General features: G+C 44.5%; 1 long non-coding RNA gene across 1 annotated transcript in view; it reads left to right on the top strand.

The window, feature by feature from the left end:
* The window catches only part of LOC142829974 (uncharacterized), a 110680-nt gene extending 96062 nt beyond the window's left edge, over window positions 1-14618 (top strand). The window contains exons 2-3 of the long non-coding RNA XR_012904954.1: window positions 7219-7314; window positions 13494-14618. This is a non-coding gene — a long non-coding RNA (uncharacterized LOC142829974). The remainder of the gene's footprint in view (window positions 1-7218; window positions 7315-13493) is intronic.
* The last annotated feature ends 9756 nt before the right edge of the window (window positions 14619-24374 follow it).

A 24374-nucleotide genomic window follows, 5' to 3' on the forward strand; every position in this document is an offset into this window, starting at 1 on the left:
ACCAGTGCCGGAGCTCCAGTAGCACAGCAGAGGCTGCAGCAGCCCCAGAAGCAGGGCCAAGGATGTGGCAGTTGCAGCAGCTGTGGTAGTGGGGCCAGGGTTGGAGACACAGCCTGCAGCAGCCGCAATAGTGGGACTAGGGCCAAGGACACAGCAGCCCAGATAGCAGGGCTGGGGCAGTCTGACCTGCTGGGGCCACAGCAGCACAGCAGCCTGGCTTGGAGGGGCGGGGGGGGGGGGGAGAGGCGGTGCAGCTGGGGCCAGCAGCAGGAAGGGAAGGTGGTTTGAGGAGCAGGTAGCTGAGGACTTCCTCTGGTCTGGAAAATTCCCTCATTTGGGACTAGTCAGGTCCCAAGGATGCCAGACCAGAGAGGTCCAAGCTGTACTAAGAAATAAGAATGTCCCATTTTCACGTGCACTTTCTTTCTCTCTCTCTCTCTCTCTCTCTCTCTCTCTCTCTCTCTCTCTCTCTCTTGTTTTTTTTTGCTAGAAGAAAAGAAGGCATTTCCTACAACAAATACTGAATAACTGCTAAAATATATGTGTGACTTGGTACTTACTGAATAGTCACCTTTAAAACTGCAGCTAAAAATACAGATATAGTATATTATTCATCTTGGCCAGGTGACTAGTAAAAATTAAAACTTCATAAGACAGTCTTTTGTACTGGCCTTACAGATATTAATAATTTTCTGGTAACCAGGCTATAACGATGGTGTTAAGTTTGGTGAATACTTTAGGAAATGACTTGGTACTCATATTAGCAGACACTTTATCATGGATACATGGGAATAACAGTCCATACATACATTTCTGTTTCCAGAAATAAAATAAAGGCAAAGCTAGGCTGTAGGTGGTGCAAAGTGGATTTACAGCTCTTGCTAATCCCCCTCTGTAGGGAACCCTCTGCTGTCAAAATTGTCAGAGGTGTCTCTCTTGCTGTCTTGTGTCAGCTGCCTTTCCAATCCCCTACATAAGGGGAAGGAAAAGGCTTGTCTTGGGCATTGCAGGGAGAAGAAGGGAAGAAGACGTCATGCAACAAAGCTCTTCTATGCCTGATCTTCCTATAGTAAAAGTTTGGGCTGTCCCGTTGCAACCCTAGCTTGTGCCAGGGCTGAGCAGCCCAGAGTGAGGGAACCACAATGGTCTCCCAGCAGCCCCTTTGAAGTGAAAAACAAGAGAAGATAAAAACAAATAAGCAAACAAACGAACAATTCCATGCACTGACAGGAGCAATGTTTCCTTCAGGAGAGTTTCAGTTTCGTCTTTCAATAATTTGATATTAAATATTTAATTGGTATATTTTAAATTAGAGAGACATTTGCAATGTTAGTTCTGGGTCCTTGTGTTATCAGCTGTCATACTCAGGGCAAATATAAGATGACAAAGTAGATTTAGCATATGTGCTAAATATCAAGAGCTACAGGTTTTGTGTGATATGTGAGGCAGAAATTGCAGAGAATGTTATTAGAATGGAGGGTGTGCATAAGTATGAGAAAGAAATAGAAATGAGTTCTAAAGAGATTATATGCTAAGAAATAGTATTTATTATTTAAAGTTCTCAGAATAAATGGTCAGTCTAGAAAGTTTTGTAATAACAGGGTCCTAGCTCCTGAACTCTGTGGCATGATAGAGAGCAAATAACACTAAAGAGCCAGCCTTTGGTACCTTTATTCTTATTGAGTAATAACTTAAACCATCTTTCATGCCATTGATTTCAATGGGACTATTCATGGAAGTGGTAGTCTCCAGGTGGAATGGCCTCCAGTCATTCTGTGATAGAATTTTTTCTATGTGGGAGTAGGGTTGCCAGATGGTTTAACAAAAAATACCAAGCTTCCTCCCTCCCCCCCCGCAAAAAAACACCAGGAAAAAATTCTGCTGAGAAAAAAAAGGGGGGGCAGAACAAAGTTGTTGAGCAAAAAAAAAAAAAAGATGCTGTGCCTTTAAATGGCCCCGCTCTCCTCACTCTCTCACCCCCGCCAGAAGTGGCAGGGGAAAATTTTCCCCGCCGGGCTTCCATCAGAGGGAAACAGGAAATACCGGACTTTTCACATGTCTGGTATTTCCTGTTTTTTTTAACTGGATGGAGGACCCAAATAACAGACAGTCCTGGCAAAAACCGGACACTTGGCAAACCTATGTGTGAGTGATGGTGTGCGTTGGGGTTCTTGTTTGTTTTCTTTTTGCCCTAAGCAGATGTTCATGTTGATGTGAGCAACATGAACTTCTGATTTCTCCTGGCCTTTCTCTGTGGGAGCCAGTAAGAGTCCAGTGTGCATATGTGTGAGAGGGGGGCGGAGTGGGCATCTAAGGGGAGCACAATTCCACAGGAAAGGGTCAATCTGCAGACAACATGGGGGGCCAGGATTTGTATGCTTGCCAGGATTTGCAGGCCTTTCCCTTAAACTCAACACCTGCAAAGCTTCTTCCTGAGGGACCCTGTCTTTTTCTAGACATTTCTACAGAGAACATAATATTTGGCCCTTACTGCAGTATGATTAAAGAATATGTCTTTGGGGTACTCATCTGAGTTTTTACTCTGAGTCTGTACAACTGGAATAGAAAGCTAACAAAATAAGATTCTCCTGAGCTTTTTAGTACTTCTTGCTTCTGAGTTCTGACAGAGGCAGAAATACTTTCAGCTCTGATACAGCAATATACTGAAGTACTCAGAACAGATGCACAAACTGCTGAAAAACATTTTTTTAAATGATCAGAACATTAAAAACAATTCACCAGACTGTCAGTTTGGATCCTATTAGAGTTGCCTTGAACATTTAAGTTGGTGGTTCTTTGATTTGCCCACCCCTGATATAATAGTGTCTTGTATTGCAACTCAGGCTATGTATAGAATGCAGAGCTTTTCCGGGATACCGCTGGAATGCGTCTGCTTTTTCAGAACGGTTTCCAAAAAAGTGGACATGTTCTCTTGGCATTCCTGTATTCCTATCGGTGAAATTTGTCCCAGTGTAGAGAACAATAGACAGCTGGGTAATTCAGCATGTTTCTAGGGCTTTTAGATTTGATACATTTTCATTTAGGATCACCATTTTCCAATAGTTTAGGAATAAAGGAGAGGGGAAAGTTTTTTTACTAAAATATACATGTAGATTATCATATATTGAATATTTCAGATCTCTGAGTTGCTTCACCAGTACTGCAGTTTTATGCTGCGGTAATTCCATTGATTTCAATTGAAATAACAAAATGATGAAACAGACCTCATATTTTCTGCAGTGTTTCTTAAAGATTTTCATTTCTTTTAGTGGCCAAAATATGAAATATTGATCATGGATCATGCATAACTATTCCCTACATATTTTTCACCAAAGATCTGAGATCCTCTGAGTATTACTCAGAATTTATCACGTTTCTGCTAAACAAACTATGACATTAAAACTGAGGCAGGAAATGATTTGAGAAACCATTAAAATAATGCAGGAAGGGAGTTTTTTGTTTTTGTTTTTGTATTTTTGTTTTGTTTTTAAAGCAAGATAATACCAGTTAGATCTTCCTCGTCTGGCACCCTTGGGACTCAACAAGTCTGAAGGAGGGAGTTTGCCATACCCAGTGAGGTTGGCCCTTCTGCTAACAGACTCTGGGCTCTCCCAGGATCTGTCATCAAATCACCAGGCTCCCATGCCCCTGGACCACTGGGTTCCCAGCTCCTTGGCCAGCCCTTGGGCTGCTGGGGCTCCACTGCCCCAAGGCTGCCAGACTCAGCTGCTCCAGGACCACAAGGGCTTTGCTGCTCTGGGGCCACTGGGGCTCCACTGTCCCAGAGCCACTAGAGCTCAGCTGCCAGCCACAGGCTGCTGGCACTCTGCAGCCCCGAGGCTGCCTGGGGTTCCAGGACTCCACTGCCCCAAACTGGGGCTCTCTGATCCAGGGGCTCTCTAGTTTGGCAACATCTGGCATCCTTCTGTATCAGACAAGTTCAACCTGCATAGGATAATGAAACAAAAAGCAAACATCAATAGAAATAGAGACTTCATTTATTATAGAAAAACTGAACTATTCCCCTTTATTATTAACAGTGTTATACTGACATTGCTGCTTTCCCCCCCTGAACTTCATATGGTACAACCAAGTCAAGAGGGTAATGCATTTTTGTTGGAAAGGAGCCAATTCAAGTGTTTACAAGTCTAAGGGAAGGGTATCCATACAATCGGGAGCTGACATTTCTCTATCCTGAATGGAATGATTTAATTCTTTGACTCTGCTTTTGGGATTCTGGTGAATAGTTTCAAGTCCATCACACACATTTAAAATAATAATAATAGTAAAAATAGCGACAGCAGCAATTTGACAACAGTCAAAGGCAAAGCTAGAGGCTTAACCTTCTGGACTTTCCCTTCCTTCAGAAGATGCATAAGATGAATCTGAAGTCTGACTTACAAAAACAGGGGAGGAATAGGGGGAATATCTTTGCTCACTTTACCACCCTCTTAAGAGCCATTAAAAGAGAGCAATAAGCAAAATATTTGAAAGCTCTGTAATGTAAACATGCACAGCTGTTTAGACATTGCAGCATGTACAAATCCAAAAGACAACATCAAACAAATTCATGGTGAAATTTCATTATTATGGCCCTCAAAGAACAGTCAAAAGGTTTCGATGTTAAAGTAAGTTAGCTCCTTGCTTATCTGACTGTTAAACTGTCAGCACAGAGTTATTTTTAAAAATTTATGATAGCCTGAAAACTCAATGTTAAATAATGTCTGAAGACCTATTAACCTGACTGGAATGTGAACCAGAGACTGGTTCAGCTTTGTGCAACTACACCCAGTAAGTTAAATTATGAGGAGTCCAGCAAAGCTATTGAATCTTAGCTCCTCCTGTCAAAATGCAGTGATGACAACTTATTGTCAGCATTAACCTCAGATTAACACAATAGCGTTACTAAGAGGGTAATCTGATTTAACTGTCAAGCATTTCCAGTTTTCTTTCTATAGTTTATACAACTAGCATGAGGAATGAAAGGACACTAATATTTAGCTCAGTTCCACAAATTTGTATTGGAAAAGCTCATGTGGAATTATTTATCTCTTTGTTTATGAAAACCTTAACATTTATGGTTTTCCCCAATGAGAACTTGTTAACGTGACAGGGGCAACCATATATGTTAGGGGACTCATCTACAATGCAATGAAATTATAAGCATGTTAAGGCTCTGTACTTGAATAGTTGGTACTCGTTCCAATTGTATAAAAACCATTTGACCTGTGATATAAAGCCAAACCAAACTGTGATTAAGCATGGTTAGGACTCAACTGTGTTATAACTGGAATACTTAACATTATTGTAACTAAAGTACAGACAAGAACTAAGTTGTTTTTTTGTTTTTGAAAATTAAGTGTTGAACCTCTCCAGTCTGGCACCCTGGGACCTGAGCGATGCCAGATCAGAGAATTTGCAGAACCACAGGAGGTCAACATTGCCTAGCACCATTACCAACATTTCCACTGCTTACTGGGCTCTTAGTAGTCTGTGCTGTTATTAAGCTGTAATTTATCCCTAAATGTCTTCCAAGAGCCAGGATGCTCTATAAGCAAACTTTAGGGGACTACAGGAAAATTGGCCATGCCCATGATAAGTGGACATCCAGCTAACTAAAATCATGCCATACCATGAGTGTTGCAAGACCAGACAATGCTGAACTAGAGAGGTTCAACCTGCAGCTGTAACTATCATGCCTAACTGCAAAATAAAGTTGCATATCTAGGATGTTAAAACATTTGAAATTTCAGCAAACTATGTTGTGCTGTCAACTTCCAAATATTTTGGTACAGAGTTCATCAAATAAGTCTTTGTGGGATATATTGGGGAGATTCTAAGAGGGATGGAAAAGATAAAAGAGATTTTATAGCTTGGTAGTTAGGGTAGTGGGTAGACTGCAGGAAACCTACCTTCTACTCTCTGCTCTTCCTGATTTGGAGTCATTTGGGATGAAAAAGTCTGCTTTGAATCAGGGAGAGTAGAGACATGAACTTGTGTTACCAGTGCTCTAACAACTTAATGGGCACATAGCACACAGTTCCATTTTAACCAAACTGCTTGAAAGGTTTTGGTTTTGTTCTAATATGGAGCAAAAACAAATTCCAAAAGTTACTGTGAACCGGAATTGTGGTTCCCCTCATGTAATGTTTAGTCACTATTAATTAGGATATTTATCAATATGTTTTATTAAGATTACGTAATACCTAGATCTAATGAATGAAGAATGACCAAACATGCATGAAGTAAAGTGATATAGGATTATTCTGTGCATGCGGAAAGATATAAACAGATTGAGTTCCAGTTAACATTTATCAAAGAAGGCACACCATTTTGACAGCTAAAACAAGCTGCCATGTCAGAAAACTATTTCATTTTTTCCTATGTAGACTGGAAAGTACTTAGTCTTGAACTGCAGCCTTTTCAGAAATCTGTAAATGTGATGTATGCCAGTTGAACCTGATCTATATTGTCATGCCCTAACGCTCCTTCAAACACACCATAAATAATCTGGAAGTTGCCCCAAAATGCAGTTGCTATTATGCATTAATTCTTTTCTTTCCTTTGCTCTAGAAAGCAGGTCTAAGGTATCACCCACAAATTCAGACATGGTTACTGGAGAATTCACACATATTCCCCTGTGTTTTGTACAACCATAGACTTCCAGATAGATTCTAATCTCTGTTAAAATATTGCAATCTCAAGTGATTCAACTGGTTTCAGTGGTTCCATTATGAAAGTACACCAGTGGGACTCAGATTAAAATCTGTCTGTCTGTCTATCTGTCTTCATACTGGCTTTGATGGATGGGGGGGGGGGGGGGGGGAGGGAGCTACATTGCAAGTTCAGCTTATGGCCTGCCCTGTGATTTTCTCCTGGAAATTAGGACCTCCCTTTTCTTTCCCAGTGGGACCAGGAGTTATCATACAGCAAGATAATATTGTTACCTGCCTTGGAGAATAATGAACTGACTTTACTGTAGAAAGATCTGACACAAAAGGATAATGGGTATATAAGGCTAGCCAATTCACTTTCAAATTGAAAATTTTGTACATTGGTGTGAAAAGACATAAGAATGTTGCCAACGTTAATACGTAAATGACAGTATGTGCATCTAGGACAGGTTCTACCATCATAGCATTAGAGAAGACTCGTTTTCCTGTATTTTCTCTCTGTTCCCAAACTGACCCACTATCTCCCACACACATTCGATTGTAGGATACATTCTGCAGACTCCTACACACCAGACCCTTGATTATGGACCATAAAAGTGGTGGAACAGCCTGAAGAGATTCTTCTTCCACACAGAGACAGGTTAGACTGGTGTTCACTTTCTATAGACAGATATGTATAATTGCTATAGACAATCCAGTTTTGTTGATTAACTGAACTTCTTTTTTGTACTTTGAGAATTTGGTTTCAACTGATTCATCATGATGCACCCAAGGTGTCAAGAATGCTCATTTAAATAACAAATGTTTTTTTTAAAGTTTTTACTGTGCTGCCAGTCCAGTGGTGACGCTATGGTATAGACTCAGCCACACAAGTTTCCCTTCATGTTACTGACTGACTGTATATGGTATAGAATTGACTTAGCATGGAGGAGCATTAGGACAGAGGCTCCATATACTGCAGACATTGTGTTAGAATTGCAATTGTGTGGTAATAATCTTGTGCAAGAAGGGGACTGGAAAAAAGGGGAAATGGAACAGGATTTATAATAATCTGATTACATCTTCTATATCCATGTAAGTATTTTTGAAGATGTAAAAATCTCCCACTCTGTATCTATCTTCCTCCTTGTTAAGGGGTATGTATTAAGAAAAGAGAGGACATTCTGGCTATGTGTAGACTACAGAGTTTTTTCGGAAGCCCCTGTATTTTTCATTTCATGAAGAATAAGGGCTCTTCTGAAAGAGAAGGTTTTTCCATAATGGCCCAGTGTAGATGGGCCAAATTTCAGAAAAACCTCTTCCCCAAAAAAGGTACGTAAATTGCAGAAAACAGACTAACTCTACCAGATACAAGTTCAGTCTTAGAATTTCAAAATCTGAAAATAGGTTTTGACCCTTTCATTCACTGTAAATCATTGCCTTTGATTATTACCATGTGTAATAATGTTGTTACTGAATTAAGGGAACTTAAAGTGTTACCAGATACAATCAACTGACCTCTATTTCACTTGAAACTGAAGTTCAGTGATTTGACTTTCCTTGAAGTTACTCTTATAATACTTGACTATGCTTATTTAGATTAAACATTTGATTTGAAAAAATAAACTTTTACGGAACATTTCACATTTTTAAATAAACGTCTAAAATAGACGAAAAGCTTTTAGAGCGTTCATTCATTCATTCATTCATTCCCATAATGTAAATCCCAAACTACAGTAACAGATCTTTAGAACGATGCCCTACTTTCTAGATTGTTGATACAATATCTCAAGGTTCTGTTTGCACACAGTCCTATATTTCCATTTAGTTATGTCTGTTTTATTTCACTGAATGTAATCCCACAAAAATGCAAGCTCAAAGCAAGAAGGCTGCCATTGAGTACCTATATAATTGATATACAGCAAAGAAAAGAGAGCATACTGCATGCAGGGAAAATATACTGCTTGCAGGAAAGAGATAGAAAATGGAAGGTAAAATGAAAATTGTCTACAAGGGATCTCAGAAAGATTGCTGTCTTGGTGTCTAGTTTAGAAAGAGAGGTTTACAGCCAAGAAAAACAGTTTTTCATACTAAAGATCTTTGATTTTCACATGGGAGTAGAGTGAACATGAATGGAACATTGCTATGGGATTTTCTATATGCATTGAATGCTTTAGAAAAATATTAGGTATTAAATTAAATGAATGTATAACAAATGCTGAGATTTTCCAACATTCAGGAATCCCTTATCTCCAAAGTAACAAAAAAGAGATGGAAATATCTGGGTCAAGTGCAAAGAATGAAACCACAGTGTCTGCTGTGGCATATGCAATGAAGGCATAGGCCATTGAACAACTGGACAAACATGCAAAAGGAACCAACTGTAAGAATCCCTTCATTCTACACAAGTCAGAGAGGGAAAATTTATGGGACTTTACAACACAGAGGACATGAAAAGAACATCCCAGGATAGATAGGGATGGCAGAGCTTTGTTCACGAATGATACAATGTCAGGGTATTTCTACACTAGCCCCCTAGTTCGAACTAGGGAGGCTAATGTAGGCATTCGAAGTTGCAAATGAAGCCTGGGATTTAAATATCCCGGGCTTCATTTGCATCTTCCCGGGCGCTGCCATTTTTAAAAGTCCCTTAGTCCAAACTCCGTGCCCGCAGCTACACTTGGCATGGAGTAGGTAGTTCGAATTAGGATCTCTAATTCGAACTACCGGTACAGCTCGTTCCACGAGGAGTAATGGTAGTTCGAATTAGAGATTCTAATTTGAACTACCTACTCCGTGCTGTGTGTAGCCCCGGGCACGGAGTTCGGACTAAGGGACTTTTAAAAATGGCAGCGCCCGGGAAGATGCAAATGAAGCCTGGGATATTTAAATCCCAGGCTTCATTTGCAACTTTGAATGCCTACATTAGCCTCCCAAGTTCGAACTGAGGGCTAGTGTAGACATACCCTCAGGGTGGAAAGGGTTCAAGTTTCTTCCAGGATGTTCATTTTTTGACATTGCATAAATGTTGTGTCCTGATCATCCTCCTAGAAAAGGTGATTATTCCCCTCCTTTGGGAGAGAGTCAAGCGATTAGTATGATGTGGTAGGGGATTTTATATGCCCCTCCTGTGCCATTATGTTCTTTATGCTTTTAGGTTCATTATTTGTAAATGGAAGTCAGTGCACTTGACACATTGAGGGTATGTCTACACTACAAAGTTAGTTCGAACTAACAGACGTTAGTTCGAACTAACTTTCATAGGCGCTACACTAGTGCTCCGTTAGTTCAAACTTAATTCGAACTAACGAAGCGCTTAGTTCGAAATAGGTAAACCTCATTCCACGAGGATTAAGCCTAGTTCGAACTTACTAGTTCGAATTAAGGGCTGTGTAGACCCTTAATTCGAACTAGTGGGAGGCTAGCCCTTCCCAGGTTTCCCTGGTGGCCACTCTGGCCAACACCAGGGAAACTCGTCTGCCCCCCTTCCCGGCCCCTCCCGGCCCCGGACCCCTTAAAGGGGCACGGGCTGGCTACGGTGCCCGTGCCAGGTGCAAGCCTGCCAGCACCCAGCCAGCAGATCCTGCACCTGGCATGGATCGAGCCACCCACCCGATACCCCCCAGCTCTCCCCCTCTTCCCAGGACCAGGCTGGCGGCTCCTGGGAGCTTGCCCACGACCGCAAAAGGCGGGCACCCGCCTGGGCTAGTGCGGACATCGTTGCCCTCGTCCACGATCTCCGCACTAGGCACAGGAAAATGGCCGTCTAGGGCAGGAGAGCTGCCAGCCTGGCCACCCAGGAGCAGGTGTGCATGAAAATCAAGGGGGTCCACTGAGACCTCCGACCCTGAGCCCTGAGCTTACAATGGCCGTCCTGGGTCAGACCAAAGGTCCATCTAGCCCAGTAGCCTGTCTGCCGACAGCGGCCAACCCTAGGGACCCTGAAGGGGATGGACCGAAGACAGTAACCAAGCCATTTGTCTGGTGCCATCCCTCTCCAGCCTTCCACAAACAGAGGCCAGGGACACCATTTCTACCCCCTGGCTAATACCACTCCATGGACCCAACCTCCATGAATTGATTTAACTTCTCTTTAAACTCTGTTCTAGTTCTAGCCTTCACAGCCTCCTGCAGCAAGGAGTTCCACAGGTTGACTTTTTGCTTTGTGAAGAAGAACTTTCTGTTACTAGTTTGAAGCCTGCTACCCATTCCTTTCCTTTGGTGTCCTCTAGTCCTTCTTTATGGGAACTAATGAAGAACTTTTCTGTATGCACCCTCTCCACCCAACCCCTGCTTTTAGAGACCTCTATTCTGTCCCCCCTCCGTCTCCTCTTTTCTAAGCTGAAAAGTCCCAGTCTCTTTAGCCTCTCTTCATATGGGACCTGTTCCCAATCCCTGATCATTGTAGTTGCCCTCTCCTCTCCCACCTCCTTTTCCCAGTCTCCCCCAGTTTTGTTCAATAAAGACAGATTCCATTTTTGAACACAATTGTCCTTTATTTTGTACATCAAGAAAAGGGGCTAGGGAAGGGTAAGTTGAAGGAGGTGAGGGAGGAATGGGGTACGAGCCCCCGATGGGGAGGACTGGGCTAGCTCTGCGGGCTTCTGGGGGTGGAAGCTCTCCTGCAGCCCCCCAATTGCTCCCTCTTCCCAGATGGCAGCCTGTGGCAAGTGCAGCCAGGCTGATGGCCGAGTGGTGTGATGTGCCCAGTGTGGGTAGTTCGGGCACTCCAAGCCAGGACTGCTTTGCAAGCGGGGCACCTCTGAGAACTGTCTGTCTGGGGTGGGGGTCGGGACCCTTTAAGTGCAGCCCTCGGCTAGCCTGAGACAGCATCTCCATGCTCTAAGTCCTCCTCTCATGCCCTGCCGGCACTGCTTCTGGCCATCCTTAAGCCTGGTTCAGGGTCCACTTAATGTGGACATGCTAGTTCGAATTAGCAAAACGCTAATTCGAACTAGTTTTTAGTTCTAGACGCGTTAGTTCGAATTAGCTTAGTTTGAATTAGCGCTGTAGTGTAGACGTACCCTGAGATATTTCTTCACAGGTTTGGAAATATTGCTTGTGTCAGAATGGGGACCAGATATGAACAACCTTTTTCTCTATGTCCCTGCTTGAATGTTGCCCTTCTTGAAAGCGATTAAAAGTAAATAGCTCTCAGCTGTGTGGGGAGGCTTAGTCCTGTTTCTAATGGACAAAGTTCCTATTATATAGCCTCAACTCAGATGACACTGATTTTGCACCCTTACTATTGCTATCAGAGGGATCATAGAATGAATGGCCAGGGGATCTTCTCAGTGCAGGTGACCATCCATGTAGTGATGAAGTGCATTTTTGGTGAAGTGTAGGAAAATGTCTTAGAGCATCTGTTCCCTCTGTATTGAATCTGTGAACAAATGGGCTGTGTCTACACTGGGCCACTTATTCCGGAAAAGGAGCCGCTTTTCCGGAATAAGCTACGAGCTGTCTACACTGGCCCCTTGAATTTCCGGAAAAGCAACGACGCTCTACTGTACAAAATCAGCGGCTATTCCGGAAACCCTACGCTGTTCCCGCTTGTAAAAGAGCTGCGGCTGGGGTATGTGCAGGCCACCGACAGAAGGGGGGCAGGACCCGATGCCTGCCCCTATTACGACCGGCTCCATGCTTTTCTGGGCCAGCCAGCCCCGGAAGCCCCAGCTGTACCTGTGGACACCTGCCAACGCCCCCCCATAAACCGTCCCACCGAGCCGGGGGAGGGAGAAGACAGCATCAGCGCGTTTGGCAGTGAGGAGGCCAGCGTTGCCACCACCCAGCAAGCCCCCTCCAGCAGCTCCTCCGAGGCCGAGGCTGGGGAGGAACCCACTGTTGAGTTTGTGCAGTTTGCACTCCCAACAGGCGGGAGGCGGAGGGCGGTGGGGGGGCCAGGTGTCCGGAGGGAGGAGGGGGAGAGCATGTCACTCAGGCCACGTGAGCTGCACGCTGCATCGCATGAGGCAGCAAGCAGCACGTGCAACCACGTGCAGCCTGGTGACCGAGCGGCACGTGGCCGCGGCAGGCAGCTGCAGGGCACGCCTGGGATCGTGCTGCTCACACACATTCGGTGGGATCAGGGGAAAGGGTGGATGCTGGCTGGAACCGGCCAGGGCCCCAGGGACTCAGCCCAGAGCCCGCAGCTCCGCCAAGGGTGCAGCACGGAGAACGGCACACTGTCCCATGCCTCGCTGTGAGGCACAGCCAGCTGCTATTGGGTACACCGCAGCGTCACGGTCCTGTGACCGTGGACCCCCACCGAGCCCTTCGCCTGCTCCCGGTGCCTTGGCTGCCTCCCCGAGGGAAGTCCCACACACGTCCCTGGGCTACCGGGCTTGTGGGAGGGATAGTGGGAGGGGGAAGGGTCCCTGAGTGTTGCTGCAAGGATGGAACATCGCCTCACCCAGTAATTCTTCTGGTTCCATCCAGGAGATATCCTATGCGAGGGGATCTGAGAGCCCAGACTGCTTCTGCCAGATGTGCTCCCAGGCACTGCATGGGGATGCATCTCACTCCCTGTCTAACACCAGTGATTAGCCCAAAGCTTTTCACAGTCTCCACCGGCAGGGAATTCCACAAGTGAACGCAGCACAAGCACCCTCCCGCCCTCCACGGGGTCAGGATACAGACTGGTGCTTAGAGTACTGGAGGGGGGACCCTACTCCAGGGGCGGTCCTCCTTGCAAACATACAACACGGGAGCAGGAGGGGAACTGAGTGGGCCCAAGCTACACAACTGTGGGGTCACCTGGGCTCAGGGGTGGAGGGCATGCGGTGTGGGGACAGTGGACGGCTTGCCTGACTGACCCATCCTTTCTTCTCTTCCCTGCAGTGGGACCCAGCACCAGACCCTCCACTGCGGAACAGCGGCACTCCCAGCAGGCCAATCCCAAAGGCACAGGTTCCGCCAGAGGGACCAGCTGCTTTGCCGGCACGTCAATGCCGTGGAGGCAATCCAGGCCTCCATCGCGGAGCGGGTGCAGGGGGACCTGCAGTGGCAGCAGGACGGCTGGGCTGCCTTCCTGGATGAATGCCGAGGGATGCGCACCACAATGGACACGTGACGGCACATATTGTGCATGCGATTCACTATGGCATGGGCGGAGCCCAGGCCCCCGCCATCCCTCCCGTAGCACAGCTCATGCCCCCTCCCATCTCAGCTCCTGCCCCGTTCCTGCCCCTCCTCCTATCCCAGCTCCTGCCCCTGTTCCTGCACCTGCCCCTGCCCCTGCCCCTGGCCACCTCCGCGTGCAGCCTGCCCCGACGCGGTCTGCCCAGCGTGGGCAGGCTGGCCTCCGGAGGAGTGCTCGCAGGGGCTGCCCGTCCCAGTAACTGCCCCCCCTTCCTGTCCCAGTTGAAGGTCTCCCACCCACTTCCTGTCCCAGTTGAAGGTCTCCCCACCCCTTGTAAATAAACAGTTCTCTATTTTGCTGTTCATTCCTGTGTTGGGTATTGTGTAACTCTAGGTAGTGTACGAAATGATGTGAGATGCCAAGTAGCCACTTAAATTTAACATGGTGGCAAACTGTGGAGAATGAAATCTGTACTCTATCACTGGGGGGGGGGCCTTCGTAAGTGGTCAGTGGTTTGTGGCGCAGAAATAAATGCTGACACTTTTCAGTAAAATGTAAGCCACAAACTATATTTACATAGATAACAAACTAGCAAGAACGGTTACAAGATGCACACAACAGATAATTAAACATAGTCTAGGTGCAGGGAGGACGATTGTGGTGTTGCTGGCCACCTCAATCCTTTGGTCCTTCCGGGCCTCAGGAGAGGAACAGCCAGGAGATCCCTCGACGGAAGATGACTGGAATCAGGTACGCTGACTTCAGCCTTCCGCACGAACCCTCGTGGCTGTTCTTTGGGACAGGCGATGGTGGCCTAAACCCTAGCCTAAGCTAAAAAGAAAAACCCTAACTAAGCCTGACGCACCCAACGAACAGACTCGATGACGGCCGACATGCTTTGACCCGACGCTTTACAATTGGGGGGGAACTAAGGGGAGGGGGTGAGGAAGGGTAGGGAACGGGCGGGAGTAGTCTGGGGAGACCCACGCGACCCTACTACGGGGCTTGGGCAAACATGTCCACCAGGGCCTCTCTGATGTGCACCACATCCTGGTGCGCCTGGCGGACGACAGCTGTGTCGGGCTGTTCCAAGGTGTGTGCCTCGGCTGCCCCACTGCACTCCACAATGTTGTGGAGCACGCAGCACGCAGCCAGGACCTCCGTTGCATTCTGTTCACCCATCTCGAGATGGGTGAGCAAGCAACGGAAGCGGGCCTTTAAACGTCCAAAGGCCAGCTCCACTGGGTTTCGGGCCCGGTTGAGGCGGTCGTTGAACCGGGCCCAGTTCTGGTCCGGCTGCCCCGTGTAGGGCCGCATTAGCCAGGGCATCAGGGGGTAGGCCGCGTCCCCGACGACGCAGATGGGCATAGGCACATCCCCGACAGTCAAGTCCCGCCGGGGGAAGTAGGTGCCCGCCTCCAACCTGCAATACAGTCCAGAGTTCCGGAGGATGCGGGCGTCGTGTGCCCGGCCAGACCAGCCCCCGTAAATGTCCACGAAGCAGCCCCGGTGGTCCACTAGGGCCTGCAGAACGATGGAGCAGTACCCCTTTTGGTTCATGAAATGGGCCGCTCGATGCTCCGGGGCCTGGATGGGGATGTGGGTAGCGTCCAGGGCTCCCCCGCAGTTGGGGAACCCGAGGACAGCAAAGCCGGCCATGGTATCATCCACGTCGCGCAGGCGGATGATTCGCGGGAGCAGGACGTCGTTGATGGCGTGGACGACCTGCAGAAGGGTGCAGAGAAACACAAGGGAACACATCACATATGGCAGGGGTGAGTGTGCCCCCCCACCGGGCCTGTCCAAGGGAGGGGCAGCCCAAACCCCTGGGCAACCCAGCCGGGAGTCTTGGCTGTCCCTGGGCCTGGAGTGCAGCACCCTCCCCCCATCCCACTCCCCCTGGGACTTACCTCCACGACGATCACTCCGACGGTTGATCTTCCCATCCCAAACTGCTGGGCCACCGAGCGGTAGCTGTCAGGTGTGGCCAGCTTCCAGAGTGCAATGGCGACCCTCTTCTTAATGGGGATGGGTGCCCGCAGCCGGGTGGTGGCTCTCTGCAGTGCGGGGGTGAGCCAGGTGCACAGCTGCAGGAAGGTCCGCTTTCTCATTCGGAAATTCCTGATCCACTAGTGGTCGTCTCATCGTCTGAGGTTCCCAGATATTTACCTGCTCTTTCCTTAATAGCTGACAAAAATATATCCTCTCTCCAGTCAGATAGGTGTGCGCTGTCCTTCCTGAATAGTTCAATGTGATATGTCCAGCTAGAACCAATCTCCCTTGTTTACATATACATTCAGCCATCTCTCTTTTTTTATACCTTCTGGACTTATCAGACTGTAGAGGTTTCATGGCTCCCTGCCATACCATCATCTGCAACATTTCAGACCAAATAATCACCCGTAAGAGCAAATCCTTGGTCTGCCCTTAAGCCCTCTTAGCTCGGATAATCACGTCAATCTCTCACACGTTTCTAAATCATTTTCATTGAGGTCATCCAAGGAGTGGACCACCCACTGGGAACCAGACTCCCAGGCCACTGTCCAGGGCAGCATTATGGTGAGCTTTTCCTATGCTGAGCATAATACTGTACAACCCATTGATATTGCTGGACAGAAATAAAAATGTGGCTGCCCAAATCTCCCAAGTTCTGGCCCTAAAAATTATTTTGATTTCTTACTGACTTTCTTGTCCTGTCCCAGCTTACTTTCTGTCAGGCTTTCCTTGTGCAGCAATGAAAATATGTCAACATGACAAAAACAGAACATGTACGGTTTAGAATTACACAGAAAGTGCACTCCCATGGGATCTGGTACTCACAATTATTCCCAACTTACTGCCACAGAACTCACAATATTTGAGGCTCCCCAAAAATCCTCTGGGCAATGATCTCTTCCCATGTATTTACATTCCCTGGTGGGAGGTGACTAGTAGTTTGGTCACCTACAGCCCCCTCACAGTAATTATTCTTACCCCATTGCTTGAGGGATGAATTTTCTGGTTATCTCCAGCATTCCAAAACTGAGCCCATGCTAGCTGACAGTTACTCTACCTGTCAACCTCTCCAACCAGGACCCTTCCCCCAGCTTGCACCATCCTATCCTTTTCCAGCCCACGGCTGCCCATTAGGTGCAACTCCATGATCTCCCCAATCATCTTTGCCTTGAATCCTTCTGGCCCTCACTCACTGCTTGCTGCTAACATGACTCATTCATTCCTTCAGAGTCAGTATCTGTTTCTCATCTCATATGCTTCCTCTTCACTCCTAAAGAGAGACCATTTCCCCACTCTGGCAGTGCATGTTCTGCATCACCCTATAATATCTGAATTACCGTTGAAACAATTGGTTACTCACTTGAAGAGGCTTTACACCTACTGGAGAGTCATGAGGCTGGAATGGGACAGGATGAACCGCCTCTCTCCTGATGCTCCAGTGCTAAATCACAGGGGACACTGTCCTGACCCAATATCATACTGACCAAGTCACCTATTATGTCAGGGAGGCGCCTGTTTACAAGCCAAAATCTCCCAATTTACCGTGTCTTGTAGCATTCCCTTATATTTGAATTCTGTTGAAGGAACTTCTGTTACTTAGTTGAAGAGAGGAGTCCCCACCTGGGTTTTTACCATTCTCTCAACACCCATCCTCGCACATAGTCAGTACCTTAATCCTGTATCCTTCTTAATGATTATGAGGGAGGTATTCCCCTCACAGGACATACTGAATTTGGAAATGCAGTGTTTCCTCCAACCACATATTAGGAGAGGGAATTCTCCTGCCTTCCTCCTGATCTCATCACACTACTGCAGTGAACCAATGCAGACATCTGGAGCTGTCGGCTGCTCAGAAGTAGAGATGCTGATGCCATTGCAAGCCTCTGGGCTGCTGCTGCTTCTGGCACTTTCACGAGCACTTCAAATAAAGAAATATAGTTGGATACTAGTAAGTTTCTGAAAACTATTCCAATTATATTGAGGCCTCCACTTCCAAACTGAATTTCCCTAAATCAGAAGAAGGGTGCTTTTATTCCAGTATCTCTACAAATACACATTAATTATACTGGAGAAGCTATTCTGGTTGTTTATCAAGTGCAGAAAAGCTAGTTATCATAATGACAATCTATGGACTCTTCTATTTCACTTTTTCCAATGTAGACTGGAAACTACTTATTCTTGAACTGCAGCTTTTTCAGAAATCTGTAAATGTGATGTATGCCAGTTGAACCTGATCTATATATATATTCCAGGAAAGTCAGCTTAAGGTATGCAACTCCAGCTATGTAAAATGCGTAGCTGGAATAGGTGTACTTGAAGCCGAGTCTTGACAGCGTCCGCACTGTGGGATGTAGGTGAGAGCAAATGCTCCTACCAGCTTCCCTTACCCTTCGCAAAATGAGAAGTATTGGACGCTGGTGGGAACACAACCACTAACATCCCCTCTGCATATCCAAATTTTTGGGATATCTCTCAACCGTTTTTTGATTCAGTGCTGACAAAGCCAGTAATAATTTTAACAAAACTGGCATCTAAGTAGTCCATAATTAGTAAACTGGAGCTGATGCACACTACAACAGACAAAACACAGAAACATAGCTTCACTCAGATAGACCTTATAAATTAACTAATCTGTATTCCTTCACTAAAGCCAATCTTCATTTCTTAGAGGAGTAGGCAGAATGTTAGCTGTGTGTGTGTGTGAGTGTGAGTGTGTGTGTAACAGCATTATTTCAATATACCTCCCCAGTACTTGTATGTTTATTCTGTTTGACGCAGCATGCTCTAGTGATCTGAGCATATGGCTTCCTTGCTTTGAGCCCTCAATTCTACTTCTTGGTCTGTAAATGGCTTAGTCTAAGATCTATCTATGGCTCAGACCTGTGCTCCATCTGTAAAATTCACTAATCCATCTCACGGAAGTGTTGCATGAATTAAAAAGTTAATGCATGTAAAGAGCATTGGAGATTTGGGTCTTAATCTAAGACTCATTGAAGTCAACATTATTTTTTCCATTATCTTTACTAGGCATTGACTCAGGCTTTTAAAGTGCTGAAAAAAGATTATTATTATGGCTATCTAACTGCATACCAGCTTATTTTACCAAGATCTCTCTTCTAATCTATTGTGTTTGTGATTAGTTCAGTAGCAAGAGCTGAAACATCCTAGCTGAGTCTACACTGGCATGATTTTGCACAAATACTTTTAACTGAAAAGTTTTTCCATTAAAAGTATTTGCACAAGAGAGCGTCTACACAGGCATGTGCTTTTGCGCAAAAGCATCCATGCCAGTGTAGATGCTCTCTTGAGCAAGAAAGCTCCGATGGCCATTTTAGCCATCAGGCTTTCTTGCACAAGAAATTAATGTTGCCTGTCTACACTGGCCTCTTGTGCAAGAATACTTGCGCAAGAGGGCTTATCCCTGAGTGGGAGCATCAGAGTATTTGCACAAGAAGCACTGATTTTGTACATTAGAACGTCAGTGTTCTTGTGCAAATACTCGCAGCCAGTGTAGATAGGCGGCAAGATTTTGTGCAAAAGCAGCTGCTTTTGTGCAAAATCTTGCCAATGTAGACACTGCCCCTATGTATAGTAACCAAATAACAGAGGAACATGCTCAGTATATAACACATTGCCTTGAATAATTTGATTCCCTAATGTACTTGGAGTTTGCACAATTAAGTACTACAGAACTTTCTCTATTTATATTAATTTATTGTTTAAACTAAATAGAGTGTAGTTATTTTGTATTCAGTTAGGTTTAATACAATTGTTGTCATTTACTTCAACAGACATACTTGATTAAAGTTACACTCATGCTTAAGCACCTTCCTGAAGTGATGCCAACACTGAGAGCTGGAGAACAGAAAGGACAAACTGGTGAAGGTTCTAGACAGAAGCTCATGATGAAACAGAGAGAGAGAGAGAGAGAGAATAATTTTAAGGATAATGTTTTTGTGCCTTTATGCCATTGTCACATAATTTGTGCCATATGATCCTGCTTCTGTTTCCTGATTGAATGAGCCCGCAAGCAATCCTGACACTAATACTTGTGTAAGCAAAGGTCAACATTGCCATTAGAAATACTTACATCCACAACTAGGGAAAGTGCCATCTGCAAATGTTTGAACTAGAAAATTTGATCACTTTACTGTTCTTGGAAAGTGAAAACAAAATTGGTGCAGACACATCTGAAATAATTTAAGCTGAGTGAATATTGGCAGACATGTTTATATTATTTATCCATCTCCAATACATTTAATAAATGTCTTGATAGATTTGCATAATTGTATATTATTCATAATTAGTCCTCTGCAGCATACCTAGCATTCTGTATTTTTTATTTTAACTTCTTTCAATTAAAACTGTATATACATGCATGCACACACTCATATATATGATAATAGGAAACACTTATCCCTGGTGTTAGGTTTTGGCATTTATGAAAGAAGTCTCTCCAAAATACATAGGATAATAGCACTGGGTAATAATTTCTTTAAAAACTCTCATTTTATAGATTATGTTACTTGAAAAGGGTCATTGAGCTTACAACTCTTTGTTTCTGACTTGAGTATGATAGATATATATAGGGCAATGTGATTTAAAAAAAAACTTCTGAGATTTATAGCAGCTGAAGAGATTTGGTCTTTTTCAGTTTTCTTACCCAATAACAAAGACCATTATGAATAGTAGGAAGTCTAAAGAACATAAGAACATAAAAAATGGCCATACTGGGACAGACCAAAGGTCTAGCCCAGTATCCAGTCCTCTGAGAGTGGTCAATGGCAGATACCCCAGAGGGAATGAACAGAACAGGTAATCATGAAGTGATCCCTCTTATGTCACTCAGGGTATGTCTACACTACCCCGCTAGTTCGAACTAGTGGGGTAGTGTAGACATACCCTCATTCCCAGCTTCTGACAAACAGAGGCTAGGAACACCATTCCCACCCATCCTGGCTAATTGCCACTGATGGACCTCTTTTCTATGACTTTATCTAGTTTTTTACAGGATCCAGTTAAAGTCCTGTTTTTTACAACATCCTCTGGCAAGGAGTTCCACAGATTGACTGTGTGTTGCATGAAGAAATACGTCTTTTTGTTTGTTTTAAACCTTCTACCATTAATTTCATTTGGTGACTCCTAGTTCTTGACCAACATCAGGCCAATTTGATTGGTGACTTCCCACTAAGAACAGACAGGCCTCTCACCAGAGCTGAACCAAAACCCAGAAGGGTATACTGTAACAGAATCTAAGATATGGGAAATGGACCCAAGGATGAAAAGGATCCCAAAGGGAGCAGGATGTGTTTTGTTCATATGGGGGAAAAAACCCAGTACTGCTATATTCTCTCTGTAATGCCTCCAGGGAAATGACACAAGAGAAAACATGGGGTCTCTGTGATCTTCAGTCAAATTCTATCTATATTTAGAGGAGGAGAATAAAGGCAAGACAAGATTTTAGTGATCAACATATGACTTAGGCTGTGCTATAGGAAGGGCTTTGGGATGTTCAACCACTGGGAAACATTCATGGGAAGAGGACATTTCTTATGGGATGGACTCCACCTGAGTAGGGAGGGAAATACGCTTATCACATGAAGAAAGGCACAACTGATTAAAAGAAGTTTAAACTATGACCTTGAGGAAAACTCTTGGAAGATTCTAATGTAATCTCCATGACTGATTCCAATATTGACCAGGAGGAAAATCAAGAGAGAATTTAGCAATAGAGACAGGAACTGCGATGGACATTAAGAGGAGAGATACTGCCAATACGAATGAAGCTAACAGTTGTTAGGCAATACTGGCAATAGATTGACTATACCAAATGGGTGAGGAATCTGGGAAAAGTCAAGCAAAAACAACTAAGTTGTTTGTACACCAACATAGGGAGCCTGTGTGACAAACATAGAGAGCCTGTGGGATGTTAAAATTGGGGTATGTCTACACTACCCTGCTAGTTCGAACTAGCGGGGTAATGTAGGCATACCGCACTTGCAAATGAAGCCCGGGATTTTAATTTCCCGGGCTTCATTTGCATAAGCCGGGTGCTGCCATTTTTAAATCCCGGCTAGTTCGAACCCCGTGCCGCACGGCTACACGCGGCACGGAGTAGCTAGTTTGGATTAGGCTTCCTAATCCGAACTAGCTGTACTCCTCATTCCACGAAGAGTACAGCTAGTTCAGATTAGGAAGCCTAATCCGAACTAGCTACTCCGTGCCACGTGTAGCCGCGTGGCACGGGGTTCGGATTAGCCGGGATTTAAAAATGACGGCGCCCGGTTTATGCAAATGAAGCCCGGGAAATTCAAATCCCGGGCTTCATTTGCAAGTGCGGTATGCCTACATTACCCCGCTAGTTCGAACTAGCGGGGTAGTGTAGACATACCCTCAGATATTATAGAGATAACAGAAATAAGGGGCAATAGTTGTCATGACTGGAGGGCTGGTACTGTTCAGAAAAGAAAGGAATAATTGAAAAGTGGCAGTTATGTAGCCCTGCACATTACTGATGAGGTTAGAATGTGAAGAAATTAGAAATGATGAAATAGATAAAGGAGTCAAGCTACCTGAAGCTCCCCTGAAATAGTGCTTGGGACATGCTACAGATCTCCTGGATCTGATACAGAGAGAGACCTAGTTAATAATTTTAATGTAATAAATGCTAGTGGGAATTTTTTTATTATTAGACACTAACTTCACAGCATACATTGGAGAGCTACTGCCACTAATAATAGTAGGGCACATATCTTCCTGGACATGACAGCTGACAGATTTCTTCACCAACATTTACCGAATCTACAAGAGGTGATGCCATTTTAGACTGTACTGGTGAGTAGTGAGAATCTCATAGAAGAGCTAGGTGTCGGAGAGAAACTTGGTTCCAGTGATCATGAACTAATTCACTTTAAATTAAATGGAAGGATAACCAAAAATAGATCTGCAGCTAGGATCCTTGATTTCCAAAAGGGCAAACTTTAAAAAGATAAGAGAGCTAGTAAGGGAAGAGGACTAGATTAAGGATCTCAAGAATATGAGTATAGAGGGGACTTGAAATTACTTCAGCTAAAAGTTGCACAAGCTATCTGAAGCCCGCATCACAAGCAAGAGGAAAAAAATATAGTGAAGGTGTGCAGACTATGCATCTCAGACAGGTTATTAACAGAAAGCAGAAAGCCTGCAAGGAATGGAAAATGGGATGGATCAGCAGGAAAGGCTACCTTTTTGTGGCCAGAAAGTATAGAGGAAAAGTGAGAACTGGTAAAATTCAAGCAGAGTTGTAATGTGCACAAGAAAGTAAAACCAAGAGTAAAAGGTTCTATAGCCATATAAATAAATACATTTAAAAAAAACAAGGAAAGAAGAAGTGGGACTACTAAACACTACGGGTGGGCTGGAGATTAAAGATAATCTAGTCAAGGTACAACACCCAAGCAAATACTTTGCCTAAATTTTTAATAAGGGCTTAGAGTTAGTGGCAGAATAGCTAATGGAAATCTGGCACTGGAAATTACTACATCTGAGGTGGAAGACAAACTAAAGCATCTTAATGGGATTAAATCAGGGGAGCCAGATAATTTTCATCCAAGAATATTAAAGGAACTGACACATGAAATTACAGGCCTAATAGCAAGGATTGCCAATAAATCTGTAAACTTGGGGGTTGTACCATGTGACTGGAGAATTGCTAATATAGTTCCTATTTTTAAGCAAGGGGGAAAAGTGATCCAGAAAACTCTAGGCCTTTTAGTTTGACCTCAGCTGTATGCAAGGTCTTGGAACAAATTTTGAAAGTAGTTAACAACATAAAGATAAATGTAATTGAGATAAAATACAACATGGTTTCACAAAAGGTAGATCGTGTCAAACCGACCTGCTCTTTTTCTTTTGAGAAATAACTGATTTTTTTTGAACAAAAGAAATTGAGTAGATCTAATCTGCCTGGATTTCTGTAAAGTATTTGATATAGTTTCACTGGAAAATTATTAGTAAAAATTGGAGATGATGAGGATTAGTGGGAAAATTGAAAGATGAAGAAGGTCCTGGTTAAACAGGAAGTTACAAGGGGTTGTACTTAAAAGTGAACTGTTAGGCTGGAGGGAAGTTTCAAGTGAAATTCCTTGATTGTTGAGTCTTGCTGAAATTCTCAGGGGAAAACTGAGCAGCATATTTGGAATCAGCTGATCTGTGTTTGTTTTAAATGTAGCGATGAGTAATTTTGTAAATTTCCCCCTGGGTCAGATTGGCAGAGATTCTGGGTATTTTGTCTTCCTTTGTACCCTGGGATTTGGGTCACTTGCAGGGTTATACTAGAGCGAAATGTGGATTCTCTGTAACTTTTAAGTCTTTAAATCATGATTTGAGGATGTCAGTAATTCAACTAGAGGTTAGAAGTCTATTACAGGAGTGGGTAAGTAGGGTTCTGTGGTCTGCAATGTGCAGGTGGTCAGATTAAATGATAATGATGGTCCCTTCAGGACTTAAAGTCTATGAAAACATTTAAGCATTGATCTTAATTCAATGGACTAATTTATAAAATTGCTCATCATTACATGTATATAACAAACATAGTCAGATTAACTGATTCCCCATTGCTCTGCATCTTATATAGTCAGAAGACCTATGTAGATCAGACTGGCAGC

Source organism: Pelodiscus sinensis, chromosome 1, assembly GCF_049634645.1.
Source record: "Pelodiscus sinensis isolate JC-2024 chromosome 1, ASM4963464v1, whole genome shotgun sequence".
Classification (NCBI taxonomy): domain Eukaryota; kingdom Metazoa; phylum Chordata; order Testudines; family Trionychidae; genus Pelodiscus; species Pelodiscus sinensis.